We start from the raw sequence: 27,869 nt of genomic DNA on the forward strand, positions 1-27,869 counted from the left end.
ATTAAGTAATATGCAACAAAGAAGTGAGACAGGTATGTCAATGAAAGGCCTTAGGAAAGGGTTAGGCAACTGGAATGGACAGTCAATTCATTAAAAATGCTTTTCAAAATGAACAAACTGATTTGACTTTCTTGGTGAGCTATTAGCAAGTTCTTTTGAGTTCTTAAAACATTTTCTTTACTCTGTGTTTAACAACAAATGTGGGCCAATTGCTGTGAGTTAATTGAAAAGGATTGTTTTCTAGTTGCCAAGAAACGGTGCTTTCTTACATTATGCAGGCCATTATGTGCACAGATCAAGCTTCCTGATTTTTCTTTGAGGGTTTAAGAATATAGGCTGCTGTGATTTAGTTGTCCCTTGAGGAAAGGAGCACAAATCAAGAAGGCTTTCAGGGGTGTTGTTCCGTTTCAATTGACCAGGTAAGATTTGGATTTGAAAGTGCTACCTTCTTCCTAATGCTTCACTTTCCCTAAATCACTTAAATGCTTTTGTGTTGAGTGAATAAGTGGATCTAAAATGATGATTTTTTGACACTTGAGATAGTTTCATGTAAAATTATGTTGATTTTCTTCCAGCTGAATTTCTGAGGAAAAAAAAGAGGTAGAGATAATAATAGCCAGATGTGAGACTGGCTCTTGAGTTGGTTTCTTCTTGATTTCAGAGTTGTAAATCCACGTAAACCAAGAAGTTGTTGGTGTGTTTAGGGTTGAAGTATTAAAATCATTGCTATGGCAGCGAATATCATTATTTCTGTTTGGAGAAAAGATTTCAAATCTTGTTTGAGTTTGTTTCAACTGAGAAATGGGCTTTATATTTGTTAACTTAAAAGGAAGTTTTGTTGATTTTAAAACTAGGTTACTTGTTTCTTAAAACCACATATGTTTTCATTATCTCTTTTCTGTTGGCTATTTTCTTCACAATTTTGTCTTAAAGATGAAGATAAAATTAGACTCCTTGTATTTAATGTTACTACTAATAGGTTTGATACAAACAAAAAAGTTACTCTTCTTCCTGAGAAAGGAAAATCACATTTCTGCATTCAAAGGCTCACCAATATAGTGCTCATAGTGGTAATAATGTGAGACAAGTGCTGGAAAAGGGCTCCGGGAATTGAGTTTCTTGGGTCAAATCATCCTCCCATTCTTGAGGAATCCACACTTTTATAGAGTTAGGTTGAACTCTGCAATCCCATGAACCTAAACTTAAAACTTCAGAGTTCTTGTGGACTACACATTGAAAACAAGTTGATTGGTGCATTTGCAAAGTTGAGTGCTGTTATTAATCCTTTCTTTCATCTCTCTTATGGTTCTGCGTTTCCGAGGAATCTATTTCCTTTAAAAAGAAGATCATCAAAATGGATACAAGTCAGGTCAAATATTTGTTGTCTCATTAAGTAAGTTTCCATTTGTTCAGAGTTTGAAGACACCGGAGTATAAATGCGACCTGTGTAATATGAACCTGGTTGATGCTGGAAAGAAATCATTGCAGCATGCCTTTACCTGGTAATATGATTTGGGTTTTCCACAAGTAAACCAATACTCTGGCAATGAAACTATTATGTAGAATAATGTCGATGAAGTGATCCTTAAACATGACATGCAATCCATCCACTTATTGTTAACTTGCCAAAACGGAGTCTCCTTTCTTGAATTCCTATACATTTTTAATTAACGAAAATAAAAAGTCACAGTATTATCAGCTATCACAAATTTTCATTACACTCTATTTTTTAATTTATATAGTAGTGAAATTGAAGCAGCCCTTTAAATAAATGCATGGTTTGCAGTTAGGTATACTTGGTGTGATTTATTACCATTTTTTGTCAGAACTGCATTTGTTTTCAGGCAAGTTGTAATTAAACAATTCTGTTCTAGTTTACATTCCTTTATTGGCCTTGTCAAATAGCGTTCTGTGCCCTGAAAATATACTTTTGATATTATTGGTATCATGGTGCTTAAAAATCTATACTGGTAAAGTTTCTGCTCAGTCTCTTTTGCAATTGTTGAAACAAGGTGACAGGTGAATATGCGGGATGGGTGGAGTGGAGCAAAAGTCTGACTGATAGAGTATTTGATAGGCAGATTTCTTCCCACATCTAGCACACCATTTGTCAGTATAAGAGAGTGATCGTGATATTAATAAAGTAACTGTAAAGAAAACATTTAACAGTATAACAAAAAATCTTGACTATATTTCTGAATGGTATTTTTTTAATTAAGCAAATATTAACTGGTGCTGATTTACTTCCCTATGGATGAAGAGTTTTGCAAAAAAAAAAAAAAATGATGTTTATCTGGGTTGGGATGGAAATCAGTCTATAAAGTTTTGTTCAATTGAACAAAATTGAGAAGACACTGAATTCAGTGGTAGTTTGTAGCTCACAGTGACTGAAACACCACAAAATGATAGGCATTTAAAGACATTTATTGATCAGTGAATCTAATGGCTTTGAAACTTTATTTTGTGGACTCCTAGAGATTCCCAAAAGCATTGGGTGAAGGTGTGAAGGTGGGGAGAATGGCTAGCTGAAGGTGTAGGGGAAATAAACTGTATTAGCAACCAGCCATGTTCTTCCAGTTAGTCCATTAGAATATAAACTGCCTGAGACTATTTGACAAAGTTCATGACAGTCAAGATACACTGTATTTCCAGTATTACTCTGATGTGCAATTCAAGAAACCTAGTTAAGTGTAAGATTGATTTATATATCTCATTTATAGTGAACTCAAGAGGTTTTTGGCAGTCATTTCTTCTACCACAAGCACTTAGCATTTCTTTCATTTTCTAGAAGTATTTCAGGGATCTTTATTAATCAGCTTATCAATTTTTTAACACAATTTTTTAAAAATTTTTTGAAAACTGGCATTATTTATTTCATGGTACTACTGTTAAACATCATTTCAAGAATTCCTAAGCACATTGTGCTTTTGATTACTAATTTTCCAATACACTTTGATATGAAATTTGCCTAACTTTAGAAATTCAGAACAATATATAAAATAGTAATTGCTTTCTTATTCTTTTCTTACCTAAAAACAGCCTCTTTATAATATTAGAAAGTTGTTTTCAAAATGGAGAAGACACATGCAAAATATTTTAGTAATTTTAATTGTCCCATTGTTTATACATAATCAGCACCAAACTTCACTTTGCTCTGATAAGGCACTAGGAATATTTTTTTTTCTTTTGTCCTTAAAGTTTTTGTTAAAACTGAGATTTTTAACTCCTCAACTGTAATGATCTGATTTTTAACAACTCTTACAAGTTCTTTTTTTTTGCTTTGAAATATTTCTAAAACCTGAGAATGCTGCCTCTCTTTTCCTTCCTTTTGAGCCGTTCTTAATTTGGCAATATCTGAAGATATTTTTTGGTCTCTGTAACAAAGGGGGTGAGGTACTCAGCATCTGGCAGATAGAGGACAAGGATGCTGCTAAACATCCTACAATGCACAGGACACTCCCTCCATCAAAGAAGTATGGTTCCAAATGTCAATAATGCTGAGACTGAGAAACCCTACTTTATTGGCCTCACCTACTGTATTGTGGCTAAATGCATGGTTACAGGTTAGAATTTTTGTTTTCAGAACATCCTGAAATCCCATCTGCCTTCTTCATGCCTTTTATTTATCATCTTGGCCTATAGAATGACACCTAATTTTTAACTAACTTTCTGAACTCTGCCTGCGTAAAGCCTAGGAATCATGATCTGACTGGATTGTCCACTTTTCTTTTCCTTAATTATTACCAGTACCAAAATGACAATGGTCACATTATCTTTAAGCCCATGTTCTATCCACATTACTAAAGAGTGCTATGTTTTTATGACTTGTAAAGTATTTCCCTCATTCCTTCTACTCATGGATAAGGAAGGATTCATTAAGGCAAGATAATAATTTCTTCTAATTGCTCTGTTCCTGGTTTTTTGTCCAAAGTCACTCTTCAGCAAATATCCATTCATTCTATAGATATTTATTGAGCACATATCATGTTCCAGAAAGAGTTTTATGTTGGACATTCAGGAGCAAATAAGATATAAACCCTACTTTTGTAGTGATTATGTTACAGTGGATCAGAAGATCTCAAATCCCCTTTTCCTTCAACTATCTTTGATTTTGATCTATTCTGTATTATAAAACAAAGCAGCAGCAGCAGAATCAAGTGCATTATAAATGTTTGCAAAAGTTTGTTCATACTTTTTTTTTTTTTTTTTTTGCATGTAAACCCTCTGTTTCTTGGAAACTGCAAAGAACCTGTTTATTAATTTCTGAACTTCACTTTCTGGCAAAATGTCTCTATTTTTAACTTGCTTGGTGTACATTCCAAAGAACACTGACTTTGAAGTAAATTTTGAATGAAGGAAAATAGAATATTTGATGAGTTGAAATACTGTTAATGAGAATAGTCAATCTGGCCTTTAGGGGAAAAAGACATAAAAATAAAGATGGAAAATTGTGAGAGGAAAGAGGCCAGTCACGCAGAAGTTTATTTTATTTGCTATGCCAGGAAAAATGGTTAAAGGAAAGAAAAGAAAAGAAGAAGAAAAAACAGGAGAAAAGAAAAAGAACAGTAATGTACCTTTCTAGTGTAAGTGTGACTTGGAATAATTTTTTTCTTTTGATGAATCCTTTAGAATTCCTTACCTGTTTTACAGTTTATTCCTCAGTGGTCATTGATGAGATTATTGGTTTCTTCTTTAGACAGGGAATGAGAAGCATAAATGAAGCAATGTAATACAATGTTAATATTCTGATCTCAGTATTTCTTGTGATTTTACTTTATAGTTTCTTTCTCTCCTTAATGCTTATTTGGGCAATGTATATGCAAAATTATTTTCTTAGGATATGCAGGATGTAAAATAATTATATTAATATGTGAAAGTGTGAGGAAAAGGATTTGATGCTCTTAAGTTCTCAGACTTTGTAAACTTATCAGTTTTTAAGTAATCATTTATTTTATTAAGATATTTACTGGGGTGCCTGGGTGGCTCACTCCTTTAAGTGTCTGACTTGATTTTGGCTCAGATCATGATTCCAGGGTCCTCAGGTCCCCCCAGAGTTCAGAGGGAAGTCTGCTTGAGGATTCTTTCTCTCTCCCTCTGCTACTCCTCCTGCTCAAACTCTCTCTTTCTCTCTCTCAAATAAATAAACATAATTTTTAAAAGATTTATCAAAAGCTGTGATTTCTCTTTCCTCTTCTCTTTCATTTAAATATAAATTGAGATCTTACTCAACTAAGGAGTTATTTGTGTAAGAAATTCTGAAGAAACAATGCAGATGTGGCTACAAAAAGTGTTTTTAAATTATGTAAGTGTATTTTTTGGAGTTTATTGAAAAATGAAATTCTAATACTATGGCTTATAACTGGTTTTCTAGCAATGAATTTGAAAAAAAATTGAATTTTATCTTAAAAGTCTTAATGGTACTGACAGATGGCAGTGAAATTGCCTTTGTTGTGTGAACAAAACAAAGAGGGAACTTTTCTTCTTTGTTCAAGGACATGCTTTGCCATCTATCAGTGGTATGACGGAGGCAATTTACTTAGTCTCCAAAAACCTAGATTGCCTCAACTGTGAATTGAATAAAAATACTTATTTCACAGTATCATTATGGAAACTAAATGAGATAACACAGTTTAGTACTTGTCACAGAGCAACTACATAGCAGTAAGCGGTCCCCTTTATTACTTCAGTGAGTCCTAGACTATCCTAATTCATTTCATAGAAAAGATTCTAAAGGAACTTTAAATATCGTCTAGCGTGCTACCCATCTGATGCTTGTTTATATAATATTCCCCTGGTCATTTGCCTATGCTTTCATAATGCTAATATAAATAAGTGTTACTTCTGGGGCGCCTGGGTGGCTCAGTGGGTTAAAGCCTCTGCCTTCCACTCAGGTCATGATCCCAGGACCCTGGGATCGAGCCCCACATCGGGCTCTCTGCTCAGCAGGGAGCCTGCTCCGCCCTCTCTCTGCCTGCCTCTCTGCCTACTTGTGATCTCTGTCAAATAAATAAATAAAATCTTAAAAAAAATGTGTTACTTCTGACAGCAGTATGCAGTTATAAATGTAATGTTGAAACATATGAAATTGCCACTTTTTATGTCAAACAATTAAATAGTGGCAAATTTCATATGATTCTTTATATATCTATTTCATATAAAATACAAATATAAACAATACAAAAAATCTTATTTCCCAAGAAATAATTTTTTATGATAAAAGTCTGCCATAATTTGATAATGCTAGAATTTAAATACAGCTCCATTAGCTGTTAAAAAATTATAAAAAGACACTATTAAAAAATAGTATAATCAGTAAGAGCCTTGAACAGGGGTTGACAAACTAATCTGGGCCAAATCCAGCATGCTATATGTTTTTGCACATCCCTTACAGTAAGAACTGTCTTAACACTTTTAAACATTAATAAAAATCAAAAGTAGGATAATATTTTGTGACACATGAAAATTATATGAAATTCAAATTTCAGTGACCATAAATACAATTTTGGGGGAGGGGTGGGGAACAAACCATGGTCACTCATTTACATATTACATATTGTCTTAAGCTGCTCTTGTCCTGCAAAGACAAAGTGGAATGGTTGCAATGGCTTTTATGGCTTGTAAAGCCTAAAATATTTATTTATTACCTGGCCCTTTAGAGAAAAGATTTGATGACCCCTGTCCCAGAGTCAAACTGCCTATATTTGCATGTGAATGCCACCACTTCTTATAATTTAGCTAAGATACCCAACCTTTGTAAGCCTTAGTTTACACATTTTAAAATAGGCACACTAATAGTATTTTACCCCATAGGATAATTATGAGTGCCTGGTACATCACTCTATAAATGTTATATAAATATTAATATTCTCCCAGGTGCACTATAAATGGGAATAACAACTTACAGAAGCTTGAAAAGCACAGATGGGTGGTAATCACTGCACCACCATATCATGATCTAAGGGCAGTCCTCCACATTCTGTAGATGTTCATGTTAGAAAATCACCACCTACTCATATAAATGATTTTAATATGTATATCCCACTCATACCACATGGACCATTTCAAGTTAAAAATATTTAAGTTTCTAAATTTGCAAGTGCTAAGCTGCAAAATAGAGACTGTTTTCTCCCTGGGACAATGAACATCTGCTGAAACAATTTGTCCAACAGAGCCATTTGCCTCTGCTGGCTTTTCTTCTTCTTCTTTTTTTTTTTTTTAGAAATGGAAAAAAAGATCATTGTTTAACTTCAACTCTTCTCATCTTCTAAACCAAGAAACAGTTTCTCTTGGGACTAGATATTTCTAAGATTTGGAAAAGGGGCCTCAGCTTTTTATTTACTTTTTCCTACTTTCAAGTAAGGGTTAAGTAGAATTTTACTTAGAGGGCCATATTCTTTTTCCCTTCTTATTTAAATATTGTTTGAAAGACCACAGGTTTTCTAAACGATTTAAGACTTCTGAAGTGAATTGTGCTCTGCAGCCCTTTCTGAGAGAGATTGGGAGGTGGGGTAATGGTTATCTCTCAGCAGAGAAAGGGTCAAGTTTTAAATTAGAAAGCCTTTAAAGAAGTAGCTCATATCTATTACTTTTTGTATACAAAGTAAGAAGGATATGGAGGGAAGATGATCCAAAATCTTGGAAGTAAAATAAAATGCTCCCAAAGCTAAAATCCAATAGCATCCTAGAGAGAATGGATGGTTTTAGTAGAACTGCTGATAAACTTCAAGTCTAAGACTTATCAGTCAGGTTACCTCTCCAGGTTTTCTACAGAGGTTTCCCCAGGGAACGATGAAGAGAGGACACTTCAAACAGTCAGCTTTATAATGCTGTACTTAAGAAGTCAGTGAATAATAACTATTAGAGTTCTCTGGATAAACCAGCTTGAATCAAAGGTGCTTCTTTTGTTTCCTTACTTTAAAGTAGAGCTTCTCTAGTCCATGGGGATTACACCAAGAGCAATGAGTCATATCTGAAATGAGGAAGAGAAAGTCTTGTCAAATTTCATGTTGATTCATAAGAATATGTATGAAGGGTTTTTCATGTATTTCAGTGGGGCAGGGAGACATAAGGGAAGACCAGAGCATCAAATGTTTGAGGAGAGAAGAGTTTCTATTTGCTGTGAAAGATTGAAGAACCTTGCTGTTTTCAAATAGAATGGATTCTATCATATATAAATTATTCCTGATTTTTTTGTTTTCTGATTACTATTTTTGCTTATAATATAGTCAAGTATGAGGGAGGGAGGGAGGGAAAGAAAGAAAGAAAGACTGTTCAGCTACAAGTCAAAAATATTTTGCCACCTGCTATGTATTTTGCCAGCCAGTTAAAATCTTTAGCATTCTTTGGTACAAAGCCTTAAGATGCTTGTAGGGTGGAGGGAAATTTTCCTCCATTGGAATCTTTTAGATGATAGTCAAATACTTCTGTAATTTCCTTCACCATTTTTAGCTACTGTTAGCATCATTTATTTCAAGTATGCCTCTGGAATGTCAAGAAGATGCCAGATATTATTTTGAATGTTGTATTTTAATATAATATGAAGCTAAAGTTGTTCCTAGAGACTTCAGAAATAAATGTAGGGTGCTTCTTTCTTATCTTTTAGCAAAATGGAAAACTTTAATTAAAGACCAAGTGGAATTTTTGTCCATCTTCTAACTGTGAAAGTAGATTAGAAAGGAGTTTTTATCCTTTGGCCACAGGCAGTAACAGATTTACCTGTTGGGAGTGGGGGAAGGAATTGAATTGAATGAAAACCAGAAGCTAGACTTACCACTTAAGTTATCAAATGGTCAAAATACTTGGTCCAAAGCCAATGATTTCAGTCGAGTTGTTTTGTCTTAGATATGAGCATTTGAGTCCTCCTCATATAAACCTTTCAGAATAATGATTCTAGCAGTACTCTGAAATAAACATTCTATAGTTATTTCCCTAGCTGAATAAGTCTATAATTAGAAAGCCTATCATTGCTAGTCAAATTTCTTGAAACAAGCATATGAGGTTGGTTTTCTTGGCACCAATAGGGAAAGAATGATAGAGCAGGGAGAGATTTCATGAGATCATCTAATCCATACTAAAATCATTCAAATATATGGTTCTTTAGTCAAAATTTTCCCAGGGATTTGTTACACCAGCAACAAGAGTATGACTAGGCCTCTAACAATAAAAGAGGCTTGCTTGCCTTTCTGATCAAGAATCATTGCAATATCAAACAAAGGATAAATTCTTTTCTTAAGAAGCTTATGACTAACTCAGGTCTCTACAAGCATTCCAGGAACAAGATTCTTTTTGGTTACCAAGATCATAAGTGTGATTTTGGCCCAGAGGCTTAAAAACCAAAGCACATATGCTGTGTCTTGCTTATTCTGTGGGCCATTTCTCTTTTTCATTCCTATGCATTCATTCCTGTGATTTCCCCCTCTCCCCCTTTGTTATATTGAGAAATAATTACAAGTATTTTTAGCTGGCTTACCTGAATTAATCTCTTATCAGGTTAACTTATTTGAACTAACACCACAAAAAACAATTAACAGAGAAAACTCTTTCCTCTTCCATACTTTTCAGCTCCTATCCCATTATTTTTAGCTTTGTATCCTTGGGCAATTTGTTTAAGTTCTCTGGGCCTCAGTTTCTTCTTCAGTATTAAAAAAGAACATGAATCTAGATTACTGAAAGTCTCTTTTAGCTCCAATACTCTATAATGCAATGTATCATAAAGCAAAATTGTGACCTTTAGCTTGAAGAAAGACAGTAGGAGGGAAACATGTTAGGAATTTTTTTCTCATTTCTCCCACTCCACAAATGCTGCAAATGGCGAAGTCAGTAACTCAGAACTTTAGTAGGTATATTGATTTGGATAAAGTTTCACCCAAAGCTTATGTATTTAAAGCTGAAGGGGAGAGAAATTCTAAGTTATGATCTTTTATTTCCCCAATTTTGACCAGTTTTAAGACTTGAAACCTGTTCTATTTTAAAATAGAATACTGAATAACATATCCTGTGTTAGTTTCTTAGGAAATAATAGCTAACTGAAGATAATAGATAACATTAGTATCAACTTCTTCTTTCTAATTTCAATAAAATATAACTTTTTATTTTCCCCATATTTTTGTGGTAAATTGTGTTTATTGTGTGTAAATATTTTTTCTTTTCTTTTTTTTTTTAAGATTTTATTTATTTATTTGACAGAGAGAAATCACAAGTAAGCAGAGAGGCAGGCAGAGAGAGAGGAGGAAGCAGGCTCCCTGCTGAGCAGAAAGCCCAATGTGGGGCTCGAACCCAGGACCTGGGATCATGACCTGAGCCGAAGGCAGCGGCTTAACCCACTGAGCCACCCAGGCGCCCCTAAATATTTTTTTCTAACTGTACTTTGTTTAAATCCTCCCCGCTCCCGCTCAAATTTCAAAGTACATTCCAGAAGAAAATATTGCTAACAATTGACTTTGAATGATTTCTTCCCATACATACAAATGGAATCTTTTTCTCTTAGAGCTCAAATTTTATCAATGGCTTTGATTGTAAGGAAAAGAAGAGAATATTTTATTGATAAACCTCCTACTGCTATTTTTGAGATTTTCTCAAATGGCAGACAGAACTATGGCTATGAGAAAACTATTGGAAAGTTCTGATAATAATAAAATACCCAATTTTGCTTAGACAGTGTAATTAACAGACTGGAAAAAGGAGCTAATATAAAAGAACTAGTAATGTTTCATTTCCTGAATTTTTGTCTATAAACATTTTGTCCACTTCCCATTTTATGAAGCTATTGCAGAAATTTCCTGCCCTCACAAATCTTAGAGATAGTTTTACTTAAAAGTTGTATGTGCAAAGCTTACTACATTTATACTAATGTAGACTTGGTTTCATGTGAATGACCTAGGAGCACATCTTTTCTACTAGATGATGCTAGGAATCAGCCTTAGTGACACATCACATCTCTCAAAGGTAACACTTTAACTGTTATCTACTCAGCAAGTCGAGCTGATAAATTTTAGGTTAGCTCAGTGACACCACTGAGCACTTATTAACTATTGCAAATAATTGTACATGGACAGGTAATGGTTCCAAGAATAGGTGGTAACCAATTACAGCGCTCATGTTTGTATTTTTCTATCACTGCTGAAAAGATAAATAAATTAAAAATTTTCTACAGAATCTATAAAACCTGATTATGCAAAGTTAAAATTGTATCCATATTACAGAACCAATATAATATGATTTTATACCTTTTGTGGATAGAATATACAAATTCAGAGGACATTCCAAAACAACATCTGTGGCTTTCATCTTTAAAAACCCCTCAATCTTTCAGTTTGTTTTCATGGTATATTCTACTAGCTCTTATTTGAAAATTAAGAATATACTTCAGATTATATTGAGCTCATTAGGAAGAGAAAATCTATTTTTCATTAGAATTCCAGTGGTAATGACAATAAGAGCCAGTAACTTGGTAAATACAATAAAGTCTCTGTGGAAATCATGAATGAAGAACATATTTTTAATAAGATTAACCATGATGATAATTTCCAGGAACATTATTTATTTTCTAAATTGTCCTGCTTCAAGAAAGCCTCTCTGGAAAATAATTCAAGCAATAAGACTTTAAAATATTAAGACATAAGACATTCAATATATTTTCTTCAAACTATGTTTCACTGACTTAGTATATATTCCAAGTAAGAAGGCATTAGTTTTACACTTGGAATTAAGACATTTTCATTGGTTCAACAGTTTCAATTAAGAAAAACGTATACCTTGCTGAAGTACTAAGAAAAGTTATAAGATTGAAAATTGTCCAGTATTATTTTCTACTACAGACAACAGTATTCTGTGTGTTTCAACACTCAGCTCCTGCAGCTAATTGGTATATGATATAGATAATTGGTCTCTTAATACTTTGAACCATTGGATGTGTATCCAATGTAACTTACATTCACAAATAGAGGAATACTTTCAGTTTTGCATAGAAATGAAGGATGAGGAAATTTAGGATTTAGATTTCTGAAAAGACAATTTAAAAGATTCTCATTTAGATATTTACCCATGTGTTAGCTCCTTGGTAGCCCTAGTCATCCAGTTTGCTCAGAGTTGCCTTGTCCTGTAATAGTTGACTGGAAATGGCCCCACCTTTACCCTTACCTTGGGTCTCACATATAATTTTCTTGTTTCCCTTGATGCCACTCCCACCTCCCAACCCACTTCCCAGTAGATGTGGCGAAGATCAGGGGGTACATTCTCCCTACTTTACTTCTTGTTCTCAGTTCCTACTATTGCTAAAGTATGTCTTTTACATCCTTCCTCTTCTAACCATCCTTTAAAAAAACAAAAAAAGATTTATTAAATTAAGAGAAAGAGAGAAAGCATGTAAGCATGGGACTGGGAGAGGGTAGAGGGAGAGAGAGAATCTTAAGCAGACTCTCCACTGAGCACGTTGCCCAACATGAGGCTCGATCCCATGACTCCTAGATCATGACCTGAGCCAAAGTCAAGAGTTGGATGCCTAACCAACCCAGTCACCCTAGCATCCCCTGGCTATCCTCTTCTATCCATTCTGCACAGACCCAAACGTGAAACACATGTGTTTTTATACCAGGAAGTGAAGTTAAAGATTTGGGTTGTATCTTAAGATACAAAGACATCATAGTACAGCAAATAATATCACAATGAACAGGAGACCTCCCTGTTCACTGGCAGTACTCACCACTAGCCAATACTTTTGCTCAGGACCTAGCTTCTGATGACTTCCTGGGCCATCTTCCCTACTTGCTGTTATCCCCCACTGCTTTTCCTGGTCTTCAAACATTTGATTCATCCATTTATTGCTGAAGCAAAACATTCTTCTTACTTTATTACACAGGCACCATTTTCTTTGTCCAATTTTAAGCTCATTTTAGACAAGCTCCAAATGCAGAGACAATGATGACTTACCAAGATGTTTTTGCTTAACAAAGCAATTTTTCCATGAGGAATTGTCACCTGCTTTTGAGTTACCTGCCCACCCAACCACATACAGGTTTTATAGCACATTCTAAATTTTGAAGGCTATTCAGCCAGCAGAGAATTAAGTTTTGAAGAGCCTTATAAAGACACCTGGGATTTATTCCCATATTCTTCCTATTCCCTCCTGACCATATCTAAATCCCAAAACTTATTGATTCTATTTAAAATACCTCTCTTCCTTCTGCTGCTACCCTAACTCAAAGCAGCATTATTTTTCCTTTTTATGAGGTTAGTATAATAGCTTCCTAACCTATTGTTGGGAGGAAATATTATCCTCTATCAATTTAGGTCCATGTGATTGGGGGCCTATGAATTAATTGGTAACAGATTAATAGGAGAAGAATTTATTTTCATATGCATGAAAATATGGGAGCACCCACAAGAAGTGATTCCCTTCTTACTAGGAGTAAGAGATTCTTACTCTTACAACTCTACAAGGAGTAAGAGTTTCTCTACCAGCTCGACAGAGGAGGGTGAATTTAGGGCTTCAATCTGATGAGACTTGCTTACACAATTTTTTGGAATGTCCCAGTGCCCAAGGCCAGTTGTCTGGCCTCCCTGACTCAAGACTTCCCTAGAGAGGAGGTTTGTGGTAACTGACTCTCATAAAGCCCTGCTTTAGTCATAGAAGAGTAGTGAAGATAAGATTTCTTTCTGCAGATGTTTTCACTTTGAAATAATCTTCATACCATCTTGGTGGGTTTTTGGTCCCTACACCATGTCCCTACATTCAGTCTTGTTTCTGCAAATCTGTTCTCTACATTGCAGTCGGAATGATATTTCTAAAACACCTGATCATGACACTCCCTTTCTTCAAAATCTTTCAGTGGCTTTTCAATGCCAAGGATTATGACTTATAATCCTAGATTTACCACTTGCCTACTAAAGCTTAAAGAACAAAGGAATAAAATTGTCTAAGTCTAGCCTATGTGGCCAGAGTTTATTTACATGGTAGGAAAGGTAAAGCAAGGTGGGTAAATGATATATAAAAATATTAATCTTTAGTGCCATCCCACATTTTGGATCTATGTTTCTCAGATTTTATTTCTAAAACCAGTGCTTTAGGCAGTGTGCCAGGCACCAAATCTTTTTCTCTTCCCTTCAGTTTTAATTAACATTTCATTCCTTTAGGGCCTTACTGAAATGCTTGGCTAAGTAAGTTCATAAGCTTATTCTTATGAGTGTTAATAAGTTAATGTACTATGCATTTCCACATACAGTGTTTCTATTTTAATAAGTTCCTTCACGACTTATTCCACAAGATGACCTGTAAAAGGCATTTCAGATCCTGAAGCAACAAGCTGGGGGAGAAAACTTGAGCAAACGGGCTTTTGAGCACCTCTTAACTCCAGGTTCTTGCTCGGCCTATGAACAGAAGGGGCTCTGAAGGGAAGAATTCCATTGCCTTTGTATGATCTGCACCTCGCAGGCATGGGTTTCCTGTTACTCTGTGTGACCCTATTGTGTAGCACAACTTAAGGTGATATTTTGGTATATAGCTATGCTTCATACTTATGTTGTTGGGGCTTTTTTGTTTTGTTTTGTTTTTTTGCTTTATTTGAATCTAATTTACATGCCATAAAATTCACTCAATTGAAGTGTACGGTTGAGTAATTTTTAACTATTCTTCATTGTGTAACCATTAACACTATCTAATTTTCAAGCATTCTCATCATCCCAAAACAAACCCTGTACATAAGTGGTCATTTCCCATTCCCATTCCCACTGCCCCAATACAGCATAAGGTAATACATAATCTATTCTCTGGCTTTATAGATTTGTGTATTCTGGATTTTTCATATACATGGATCATATACTATGTGACCTTTTGTAACTGGCTTCTTTCACTTAGCATCACATTTTCAAGATTTATGCATGTTGTAGTATGAACCTTGTAGTACTTCATTCTTTTTTATTTCTGACTAATATTCATTATGGGATGTACCACCACTGTTTACCTTTTCATCAGTTGAGGCACATTTAGGGTAGTTCTACTTTTTGTCTATCATGAATAATGCTGCTATATATACAGGCACACAAGTTTTTGTGTGGATATATGTTTTTGGTTTTCTTGGGTATACATCTTGCTACGGAATTGATGGGTCATATAGTTATTCTATGCTTAACATTTTGGGGAACTGCCAAACAGTTTCAAAAGTGGCTATACCAGTTTATATACCCATCAGTTTATATACCAGTTTATATACCCAATTTCTCCACATCTTCACCAACACTTGTTATTGCCATACTAGTAGCTGTGAAGTAGTCTCTCATTATGGGTTTGATTCCTCTTTCCCTAATAACTAATGCTGTTGATCACCTTTTCTTGTGGTTATTATATATCTTCTTTGGAGAAATATCTATTCATAAGAAATATCTATTCTTTGTCCATTTTTAATTGTGTTACTTGTCTTCAGTTGTAAGAGTTCTTTATATATTTTGTATATAAGTTTTTTGTAAGATATAGGATTTATAAATATTTTCTCCCATTCTACTGGTTGTTTATTTACTTATTTGTTGGCTTCTTTTGAAGTACAAAATTTCTTAAGTTTGAGGAAGTCCAATTTGCTTGTTTTGAAATTGTATCCAAGATAATATTGCCTAACCCAAGGTGACAAAGGTATACTTTTATGTTTTCTTCTAAGAGTTTTATAATTTTAGGTTTTAACTGTAGGTCTAGGACCCATTTTGAGTTAATTTTTTGCAGGTGCTGTGCAGTAGGTATCTAACCTTATTCTTTTTCATGTAGCTATCCAGTTTTCCTCACAGCATTTGTCGAAATTACATATGCTTTTATTTTTTATTTATTTATTTTTTAAAAAAGATATTTATTTATTTATTTATTTGACAGAGAGAGAGAGAGAGATCACAAGTAGGCAGAGCAGCAGGCAGAGAGAGACAGGGAAGCAGGCTCCCTGCTGAGTGGAGAGCCCGATGTGGGGCTCAATCCCAGGACCCTGAGATCATGATCTGAACCAAAGGCCGAGGCTTAACCTACTGAGCCACCGTGGCACCCCTACATATGCTTTTAAACCATACCTAGGAGGCTTTTAAGTTAGCAGTTATATTAGCTATCTGTCACTGGGTATCTAGTAAGCAAATTCAACCCTGAGAAGCTTCAGGTACCAGTATTGGTTTTATAGATTTGTACACACTGTACATCTCGTCTTCCTTCTGAATAATTTGTGATATTGTTCTGTTGAATATTTCAGGTGCCTCGATTTATTTCTTTCCCAAAGTAACTATATCATTTACTGTATTCAAGGTTAGAGTGAGTGAGAACTGTTACAAGTAATTAAACTTGACCTACAAAGAGCTATCAATTATCCATTCATTTCTTCAAGAAAAATTTATTGAGTACCTACTATACTCTGTGCCTTGGACATAATGCTGGGAATATAGAGTAATGAACAAAATATAGTCCTTGTTCTCAAGGAACATATTTTAGGGAGAAGAAGTCAAAAAATAACAAAGGTACACAGGTGGTATATAACATGTGAACTGCTGATACATGTTTAGGAGAATATTAAATTAAAAGCATTTAAAAAATTAAATGTATAAGCAGAGAAAGGGAGAGAGTGATACCTAAAGAGGTTGCTAGTATATAAAGAGTAGTCAGAAGTCTCTTTGATTAAAACAACTTTTAGTCAGAACCTGGAAGGTTGCAAGGAGCTATCTACGCAGATTACAAAGCAAGAGTGTTCCACTCAGTGGAAATAGCGAGTGCAAGTGACCTGAGGGGGAACATGCTTGGCTGAGCTCAAATTCTCCCTGTCCCTCTGTATTTCTAGTGTAAACAGCATTATTTCTGTACATATCCCACTTTCACCATACTTTCTTTTCTAAAAATAATTTGCCACCATGGACTGTACATTATACCATACCTAAGAAGATTCAGTTTGGATAATGTTTCAAAATTAGATAAATTTAAGAGTAAGGTGAAAACAACAAAGGAAACAAAACATTTTTCTACATTACATATTGCAGCCTGCTGAAGCATTCTTTTGGTGTTGCAACTTCATTTTAATTCACAAACTTAACTGAATGCCTGTGGTGATGTTTCCCAAATCATAATTTGTTGGCCCATATTTGTGGTTCAGAGCTTTCACTAGGGACCTGACAATGGTTCGAGCAGTTGAACATAGTCAGGCTTTAGAAATTTATGATAACATGTTTGAATTCTGACAGTCCAGAATGTAATGAATGCCACTGGGATGACTCAAGTCATCCTGTATGTTGAGGAATCTGTATGTCTTATGAACAGCCCACCTTGAGTATCATCGTCTGTGACACACTGGGCGTGTATCATGGATCAGTCCATCACTTATGCCACACATATAACTAGGGTAATTCAATGACTCATTGGAGTTAATATTAGAAAATCAGTTGTTGTTTCCTATATATTATGTTCCCACTAAATATCAATACCCAAAGAAGATATATTTGCCATGAAAATTTCAATACATTTTATAGCCATTAATTTTCTTAAAAAGTCATCACTTTTCAGGAGTAATGTCCTGAAAATCAATGCCCCAACCTTACTCTATTCCTCCTTGCCCATTTTTGTGATCTCCATTTCAGATTACCTGAGGCAGTTTGCAAATCTTAAATAGACTGAATATATGAAAGCAAGATGCTTTAATACCTTCAATATTTAAACTTGAAATATTCTAGAAGTCTCTAAATTAAATTAAAAAGCAATCATGGCATGCTCTTTTGTCATTCATAAAGTATATTTAATTCCTACCCACTGCCTAAGGTAAAATAATCCTTCTTGTCCCTGAACTCACATTAAAACCTTTTTATCTTGCCTAGCATTTCTTATGTCTCATTTTGCATGTTGTATCATACATAATGCATCCCTAGACTGCCATCACCTAGGAGCATATCCTAGGGTTGTAGAGAATTCTTAATAAATATTTACTAATGTATTACTAGTTATTATGACTTAGAAGTATTAGGAATATAAATATTCAGAATGATCCCATGGTATTCAACTTTGTTTCTATTTTGTTTTTTTAACCTTGTTTGTTTAGTTTGTGTGGCTTTGGTTTAAAAAAAAAAAAAAACTAGGAGAGGAAGAGTGGGAAGAAAAGTTTGAAGTGTATTATTCCTTTAGGGATATTTTTTCTTTGGTTTTACCTTCCCTGTGGTCAGAAATAGAATACAACATAAAAAAAAAAAGTTATATTGAGTTCTAAAGGCTATTTCTTTTAAATGTGGCTGGAATGATGGTTCTTAAAGGGTGTCACCAGATTAAACCTGCCAGGTAAGGAAGGTGGAGCTGTGTGGGAAAGAGGCTTTGTTTAATCAGGTTGTATAAAGTTTTGCTGAGACATGTTGGGAAAAGAAATCCAAGGTAATGTGGACTTAGCATGAAATCACAGACTGAAGCACACCTTAAAAAGTTAGGGCTCTTTTTCCATCCTCTTGGAAATTCATATACCATAAAATTAACTCTATTTAATATTTACATACAGTCCCTTCCCTAATATTCGTGGGATTTGAAAAAGAGTATAAGTAGAAGCCCATGTACAACATATCAAGTTATAAATTGTGGTGAGTATCTCTAAGTAAAGTGTGTTCTATCCTCTCACCTTAAAAAATATACTTTAGGCAAAGTTCAAATTTAAAATGGTTTGAAACCATGGAGTTTCATGTTTAAAAGTAGAAATTCTGGGAGAGTTGGCTTGAATGCCTGCAGACCAGCCTCCCTTCTTTTCCTATTCTCAGCTCCATCCCACAAGATGAGAGGTCTGAAGATAAGGCAAGAGATCTCAAAATTATGCTTATGGCCAGATCAGCCCACATATCCATATCTGATCTGCTACAGTTGCTGGTTGGGCATCTCTCAAGCCTTGGGGTGTTTCATATAAATGGAACAATCCATGCATGGAAACAGTCCTGGGGTTAGAAGCTGAAGCAGGCTCATGTCCATTTGGGTAGGAAATTCTGGGATACTGAGTAACCAGAGAAGGCATAGAAGGAGGCATGTCTCTAGTTCTGGATGGGCACAATCCTTCAGTTCCTGAATTCTTAAGTCTTGTGCAAAGATCTGTAGTTAGAAGTTGTGCAGAGAAATTCTCTGAAGCCCCAGGTCCAAAGAACAGAAGCCCCTCTTGCTTATGTGTGTGTGTGTGTGTGTGTGTGTGTGTATAGATGTGTGTGTGCTAACCACTGTTGCCTATATATTTTTTAAAGATATAGAAAATTTAACATATAATCATGTATCCATTATCTAAGAGGGAGGTGTAACCCTATGGATGATCTAAAAGGATGAGCAATATATCACATTTGTCACTGGGTGCACTGCAGTGATTAGTAAACTGTGGATAGCTATGTACTTCAAATAAATCATTCCAATTAGAAGTTAATGAGATTGTAGTCCCTCTCAAAAGGGCCTGGAAAGCTGTCAAATTTCCTTTATCTATGTACTGAAGGATCAGCTTCATTTCACTCCTTACAACACTGCTCTGCACTGTGGGAAGATGAAGAACATTATCTCCTGCTGAGCAGAGCCTAGCAGGGGACTGACAAGGGGATGCCTCCTTCATTTAGGTGTTTCCTACCCTCACTGGTGGTTTCACATCTCTTTCCTTGAATGCCCTCATGCATTTTGGAAGTTTTTCTTAAAACTTTATAACCCTTTAACCCATGAGATGCCAGTTATCTTTAGCAATGAGAAAGTTGAAGCTTAATCTTTAGCCTTTTGAACAAAAAGTATCGAAGCCCTAACTATATTTACTTTTGTGATACAGTGATATTTGAAAGGAGATAATCAAGAAAATGTAGCATAGAAATAAGAAAAAATTACTTTTTATGTGGGATTGTGGCTTTTAATTTTTTAAAAGGGTATTTCCCAGCTGGCACCTGTATTTTGGAAGTAGAGAAATCAAAGACTTGAGTGTAGGTAATAGGACAAGCCATCAAAGAATGCAAGATGCAGTTAAGTATTTCTTAGTAAAAAGAATCAGGTGTTTGAGCAGATATTACAAATACATTTATGTGAACCAGTCAGGTTTTAGACTACATTTAATAGTCTTGGATAACTTGAAGTGGTAAATTTAATTTGTTGTGACCTCATTTGCCGGAATCTGTGATGAGTCAAGATAGTTTACTGATATTTTAAGTGATTCACACCCTGGATCATGATCATTGTAACTGTTTGTAGGTTTTCTTATTACCCAACCATGTGCTCCAACATTTTTTTACTTTGTGAAGAAGAAAGTGGGTAATTGGCATATGTAAACAAACAAAGGAAACAAGAAGGAGTTCCAGGTCCTTGGGGACAAGAACATCTCATTCGCTCACCACCCTGTTTCCAGAACATAGAATCCAGAATGGCCCATAGCAGTGTCCTCAGTAACTTTTTGTTGGCTGACAAAAGAGTAAATGAATTAATGGAAGTAATTTATATCAAGCTCAGGGATTCGTGTTTTGTATATTGTATGGCATTAAATCTACTGCTACAGGCAAATAAAATGTGAATAAATGAGGTTATACGACCTACAAGAGATAACACAGCTTGTGAAATGATGGACTCACCAACCAACAGCTGACATTTTATTATTTCTATTCCCTCATAATATTTGTATGTATCACAAGTTCAAATCTTGTTAGCTTTAATACATACAGAGATATGGTAGGTAGTATATAGTTAGTAACCTCCTTTAAAGATTACCAGCATAGTTTGAAATAGAGAAGTCAGTCATCTATGACCGAAAATGGCCAAAATCTGTACCAAGTGATCCTGGATCCTCTGCTTCAGTGAGAAACAGAATTCTCAGGCTGACTTCTGACCTCTCACTGGTAACAATCAGCAACAGGGACCTGTCATGGCCACACAGAGCAGAAAGAACAAAGTGTTACCTGTTCTCCAGAATCTTTCTTTCCAATTTGCTCTGACTTCCTGGACTCTGGGCCTTGATTACCTAGAACGATGGCCTTTGCCAGCTGTGGTTGGCCTTACCTGACTTCCCTGGACTCCAGCCTAAAATAGAACAACTTTATGTCCCTCCCAACCTTGTGCCTACCTCCCATGGCCTTCCTGAACCTCTCAAACTATGGTATCTGCCAAAATCTACCTGGCTAGTTAGACTCCTCTGCGTGTTCTCTTGGCTTGCATAACCTCATAACCACCCAAGTACTGAACTGCAGAAAACCTTAGGAGTCCTAAAAAATAATTAGAAAATAAATTAGCTCTTATTCTAAATGGTCTTCTCTGTTATTGTATTATAATACTTATGTGGGTCTTCCCTCTGTTTGGGTAGGCCTGAGAGATGAACCTTCAAGAAGCCTATCAGGTGACCATCTTCTTTTATCTACAGGTATCTGACATTCGCAAAAGGACTAGTGTGTGTACGTGTGTACATGTGTAATGTATATCAGATCAACTTTGCATTGTTTTGCTAAGGTGCTGTTAAATGTTAGTTTGAACTGATATCAAATGGGCTTGTAAAAAACAAAATGAAATCTGAACTGTAGTACTGATGAAACCCAAACACACATCAGATACTGTTCCTGGTCTTAGCAACAAGCATCTTTACATGGGATGAGATAGTGATGGCCACATTTAAGGAGCACAGTTGTTGTTTTGTTTTTTTTTTAAGTCACCTTTGTAATGTCTTTAAAGACCTCTTTTACTTGTCAGGGACAGAGACAGAGAGGGAGAAAATATTAATAGGCTTTCCTTAACAAGAACTCTTGAGCTAATGTTATCTAGACTGTCTCACTGCAATAGGGTGCATACTTGAAAAAAATTCATTCTTAAGTATGAATTGTATTAATCACTGAAAGTATGTCAAAGTTCTTACGGGAAAGATAAAATATTTTCCAGTTTTTAACCTGTGAGACTGAGCATCAGGCAGATACAATCAGAAGTTGTTCAACTAATTTGTTTTAAACACTGGTTATTAAATACTTGGTTAAAATTTTGCTTACCAAGACTCAGTTTGGAATAGTAGAAAATGTTAATTTCAGAATGTCTTAGATTCAGGGCACCTGGGTGGCTCAGTGGGTTAAGCATTTGCCTTTGGCTCAGGTCATGATCTCTGGGTCCTGGGATTGAGCCCCATGTTGGGCTCCCTCCCTGTGTGGAGTCTGCTTCTCCCTCTCCCCTGTCCCACCCCCCCCAACTTGTACTCTCTCTCTCAAATAGATAAATAAAATATTTTAAAAAATCTTAAAAAAAGGGGCGCCTGGGTGGCTCAGCGGGTTAAGCCTCCTGACCTTCGGCTCAGGTCATGATCTCAGGGTCCTGAGATTGAGCCCCGCATCAGGCTCTCTGCTCAGCGGGGAGCCTGCTTCCCTCTTTTTCTTTGCCTGCCTCTCTGCCTACTTGTGATCTGTCTCTGTCTGTGTCAAATAAATAAATAAAATCTTTAAAAAAATTAAAAAAAAAGACTGTCTTGGATACTACTTGCATATTGTAGCCAGATTGGTTTACGTAAAAAAAAAAAAAAACAAAAAAACAAAAAAAAACATTGTTTTAGAACACATCACAGCTAAAATGGCATTTGGGAGTCTTGTGAATTCAGGTGAAGGCAGTATGGCTTTTAAAATGAGCAGGGCACTGGGAACAAGAATGACAGTTGACTTCTGGTTCTAGCTTTGCCAATAATTAGTTTGGTGAGCTTGGGCAGGTCATTTGACTTCCTTTGGCCTTAAGTGTTTTTCACTGTAAATGAGGAGCTGGGCTCTGATTCCTAAGGTTAATTAAAACTATGAAATCATGTGATTTTTTTTTCCTAGAAGTTTCTATCAAAATACACATTGGTTTTTTACTTATTTCTGGGCCCATCCTAAAAGTATTACTGGACCTTATCCAGTCACAACTTTGGCAAACAGTACAGCTACAGAAAAGCTACTTGCGTCACTTGGTTTTATTTTTTAACGTTCAAACAATACCTGGCAAATAAAGAAATGTTCTTGAATTGTGACTGGCACAACGATACATGGCTAGCTGCACAGAGAATTTAAGCAAACTATACATATTGTCAGGGTGCAGATCGTAGGTAAGGACTAATCTGCAATTACCTGCATTTATGAACCAAACCAATGTTGTAAATCGTGGGTGTGGGATATATGCCAAAAGCCCAAATGTATAACACAGTTTCTTTATGCATATATTCAGTTTTGTTATTTTAGCACAGTTTCCACTCTCCTACTCATTGGCTTTTCCACTAGAATGCACACATACTCAGTAATTTTTTCTAGCCCCCCTCCTCCTGGTCTTCTATTGCATTTACCACCATGGTCTACCCTTTATTCCTACACTCTTTCATTTCTGTGGCATTACTCGACATTGTACATTGGCTTTCACTCTTCTCTCCACACATTAAATGTAGGTGTAATATGAGATATATTCCCAGACCCTCTACTCTTCTGTATTGCGTCTTGCTTCTTTAGAGTTTTCTTAACTAATTGTCACTAATGTGTGGACAGCTACAAAATTAACATTTTTTATATCACTTTTGTACAGTTTAAAACTAACTGCCCACTGACTATATTCTCATTCATTCATTCACTAGACAGAGTACATACAATGAGAGGACCATTTTAGGGCCTTTGGAGTATTTGAGAAATCATTTTTTAAATATATCCTTTCCAGGAAGATGTGTTATGTGATATGTCTCAATACTTGTTGGATATTTTTAAAGGCATTCTCAATTTTTTATAGGACTAAATTAGAAGTCCTATTTTTAAGGAGTTAACGATTTATGTTTTTGATGATTTAGAAATTACTTAGGGAAAAAAGAATTTTAACAAGTGGTTTTTAGATTGTATTAATTTTCAACTCAATCTTACGTTTGCCTGAAAAATCAAAGATACAGATAGAGTGCCATTATATGAAACATGTCTGTCGTCAGATTACTCGCTTTTCTCTTCTTTTCTTGTCTAGCACTCTGAACCACCTTCCATGCCTGCTGCCCAAATCAGCTCTCCCCATCTCTGTTTATATCATCTTTTGTCACTCAGCCTTAAAGCAGAGAAAACATGGCTTTTCCCTTTCCCTCTTGCCTGGACTCCTGTATCCTGTCAGATAGTATGTGGATTCTTGCTTCACCCTATTTTTCAAAAGCACCCCTCTGCATTCCCTCTGCCCCTCCACAAGTGAGAACACTTGCAGCTGCCATGTGGCAAGGGTCGTGAGTTCAGTCTCAATTCCTAAGTCCCTTCCAAGTCCCTCTTGAGCCCTGCCAGCTGTATCCTTGTGAAGTGTTTTATACCATACTGTCCTATCATCAATAGCTCTCCAGTGACTACAGCGTGACCTCTCCAATGACCTTCGCATTCAAGACTACCACAACTATGTGATCTTTTCAAGAAAAGTTAAACTGCTGTTTTAAAAGGAAGAGGGGTTGTTTAGAACTGAGAAATTTAATGTAAGGGGAGTTATGATTCTTAGCACAGTTTGTATATTTGTTTAATCTCCTATCTGCAGGCCTATCAGGAGATAATCTCCCTAAACAGAAATAAGAATCAACAACTGTGGAAATAGATTTTTAGAACAAATACACTGACAAAAGGAATAATAAGAGCAGAAAGTAGAGGTATTTGGCTTCCTGCATGAGTGAACCTGGGGCCTCCTAGACATACTAGGATAATTTGGGAGCCTAAGGATGTAATAATTTAAATGAGAGCATTTAGTATCAAGGTCCAACTAGAAGTGAAGCAAGAATTTAATGCATTTGTGTGTTAAGGCCTATGATAAAGACTAATGGGTTAAGATAAGAAAACTTCAATTATTCTAAATATTTGATATTGTTCTTCAAATAAGAATAAAATACACATTTTAAGAAGGAATTGTTCTAATCACAATCCTTTCTGAATTTACGCAATTTTCTTTAAATATAAAGCAAAAGTACTGCTTCGTGAGACTTGCTGAAAGATGAAAATACATGAAGATGAAGATCATCAAACTACAATACCCTTACATGTAGTAGAACTGGAAACAAAGTGAAATGCAGTTTAGAATGAATGAGTGATCTGGAGTCAGACTGCTCAGGTTCAAATTCTGGTTATACTCTTATTCTGAGTATTGGGAGGCAAGTTATTTAATCTTTCTATGTTTCAGTTTCTTTAATTATAAAATATGAATAAAATATGAACTACAAAATATGAATTATAACATTACTTGCCTCATAGAGTTGTACAGAGGAATAAGTGATAATAATGTAAAGCACTTTAAAAAGGTGCCAATTACATTTTTGAGTACTTATTAACGACGCTGCAAAATATGACATGTGTTTTATAGATGATGAAACTGAACCATAGAGAGACTGATACCTGCTGAAAGTAACACTGCTATCAAGCCCTACAGCCTTAGCCAGTCCAAGATCTTCACTCTATCTCCAGACTGCCTCCTTGCTTTTGTATTGGTTGAGATATGATAATGGATACTGGCCCTGTCTTCAAGGTAACACTTTAAATAGAAAAACAAGAAATGAATGGACAATTCTGCAAAGGTGATCTGGAAGCATGGTTTAAAAGGGTGCTTAACTGAGCCTGGAAGGGCTGGGGATGACTTTCATAGAAGTTTACTGGCTAAACCAGGTCTTGAAGTATAGGCAGGAATTAGATCAGGGTTTTGGTGTGGTGGAGAGTGTCCTAAGCAAAGGAAATAGGCAAAGAGTGGAGAGGATGCAAATGATACATAACGTTCCCTATTTACAAGAGGTCAGCTAGGCAGGAATGTAGAACCCAGGCTAGAACAAAGGCCTGATTTTAAGAGAACAAAGTTGAAGCAGTTCTCTTCTACTAGCCATGAAAATACAAGAAAAGGCAGCACAAATGCTTGTACACAATGATGTACACACTGGCCCCAAACAATCAGTACCCTTAGATGTACAAGCTGATACTCATTAACTGCCAGGCATAGGACCAAATCCTCTTAAATATAATGTATGCCCCATGCCTGGGGAGGTCAGATGTGCCTATAGGTAGTGTATACTTTTAAGGAAAGTCACCTCATTAACAACTGAGAGAAATCACCCCTACTTCCTTCTTCCAGGTATTCTTTCTTAAGGAAACTTATGTATATTAGAATTATATGTTCAATTTCCTCTGTTTCTAATGGGAAATCATCTCCCCAACATCCTGTTTAAAAAATAACATTTTTGGTGTTTTAATCTAACCATTTTCATGGCAGTAGATCATCTGTAGGTTACATTCAATGCTCTGTGGGTAAGCTACAGAGAAATATTGGTTTAATAGCCTCCTTATACTCTATTCCTAAAAACTGATCTCAAGATAATAGTGAGTTTAATAGTGTAAGCTTATTACTTAAAACCACTTATTAAGAAGTAATTAAAATATAAGCTAGTTGAGGAAATTTTAGCACAGGAAAATTTAGCACAGTACCTTCCTTATGCTGAAAGACAACTTTGTCCTTCTCATGCCTCCCTGGATAGGTTCAGGAAAAGTTATTTGTATGGTGCCACCATGTTGAGAAACCACATATCTTAACAAGGTTAGTATCAGTGACAGTGGAACTCCTTACAATGTAGTCTTTAATAATTCAATTTAACCAATAAAGTATAAGGAAATGCCAGGTACTGCGTTAAGCACTGGAATACTTTGAGTAAGACACAGCTCAGTCCTTAAATAACTCATTTTATGTGTATAAAAATATAAAGTTTCCATGATGTAATATGATAAGTACTAATTTAGAAGTATGGATCATATCCATATCAGACTTGAGAATCAAGAGGAAATATCCCCAGACCTGGAGAAAAAAATGAACCAATTTGGTAATTTTTTCTTTTTTCCGCTAGAACCTGGATGTGGGAGGGTTGAATCATTTTATATAGGTCAGAAAAACATTTGATTAGCACTAACTTGTCTAGTGTTCATAATTCAAATGAATGATAATGTTACTGGAATTGCTCCATCCCTTATCTTTGAGAACACCCGGTCTCCTTTGTAAGTGTTCTAAAAATGCAAATTATGTAAAATGTACCTGCTTAACTAGAATTATTTCCCTATATTATGTAATATATCATAAAATATTTTTAAAGTCAAGTCACTATCTAAAGGTGATAGTATTTCTAAGAACATTTAATGTGGTTATCACAATTAAGATACTTTTGAGACTCTGAAAGCTATGAAAAATATTTCTCTAAAACTGAAGCAAATTTTTATCTATGGACCAGAGAAGTTTTAATGTGAATCCGTGAACTATTTGTCACTGTAATTTGAATTCTTTATTATGGATAATTTATTATGGATAAATCACAATTTTTAATCTGAACAGTCTTCACATTAAAATAATTTAAAGGAATGTCCTTTGTCTAGCCTGTGTTAGAACTCACATTTCCCAAATTACATGGAGAGTTTCAGGTTCAGTATTTTCTCAGCTTTTCCATCTGAAGGTAACATCAACTTCCACAGTCAGCCATATTGTTACTGTTACTTCTTTAACTCATTGCATTCTTTCCTAACATCCTCAATCCCAATAATCACATGGCAATGACACTGATTTTATAAATATAGTAAATTAGAGATTTTATAGTAAATAAAAAAAGATTATTGGATATTAAAAAATTAGCACCTTCCTATCATTTCATGTAGAGGAAAAGAAATGATACTGGTTCTATGTATTTGAAATACAATGTTAAAACATAGCAAATTAATTTCAAACAAATTTCTTTTTTTTTAAAATATTTTATTTATTTGACACACAGAGAGAGAGAGATCATAAGCAGGCAGAGAGAGAGGGGAGGAAACGGGCTCCCTGCTGAGCAGAGAGCGCGGCTTGGGGCCCTGGGATCATGACCTGAGCCAAAGGCAGAGGCTTAACCAACTGAGCCACCCAGGTGCCCCTCAAACAAATTTCTTATTTATGATAGAATAAACTATACAGAGGGTCA

Source organism: Lutra lutra, chromosome 3 (genome assembly GCF_902655055.1).
Source record: "Lutra lutra chromosome 3, mLutLut1.2, whole genome shotgun sequence".
Classification (NCBI taxonomy): domain Eukaryota; kingdom Metazoa; phylum Chordata; class Mammalia; order Carnivora; family Mustelidae; genus Lutra; species Lutra lutra.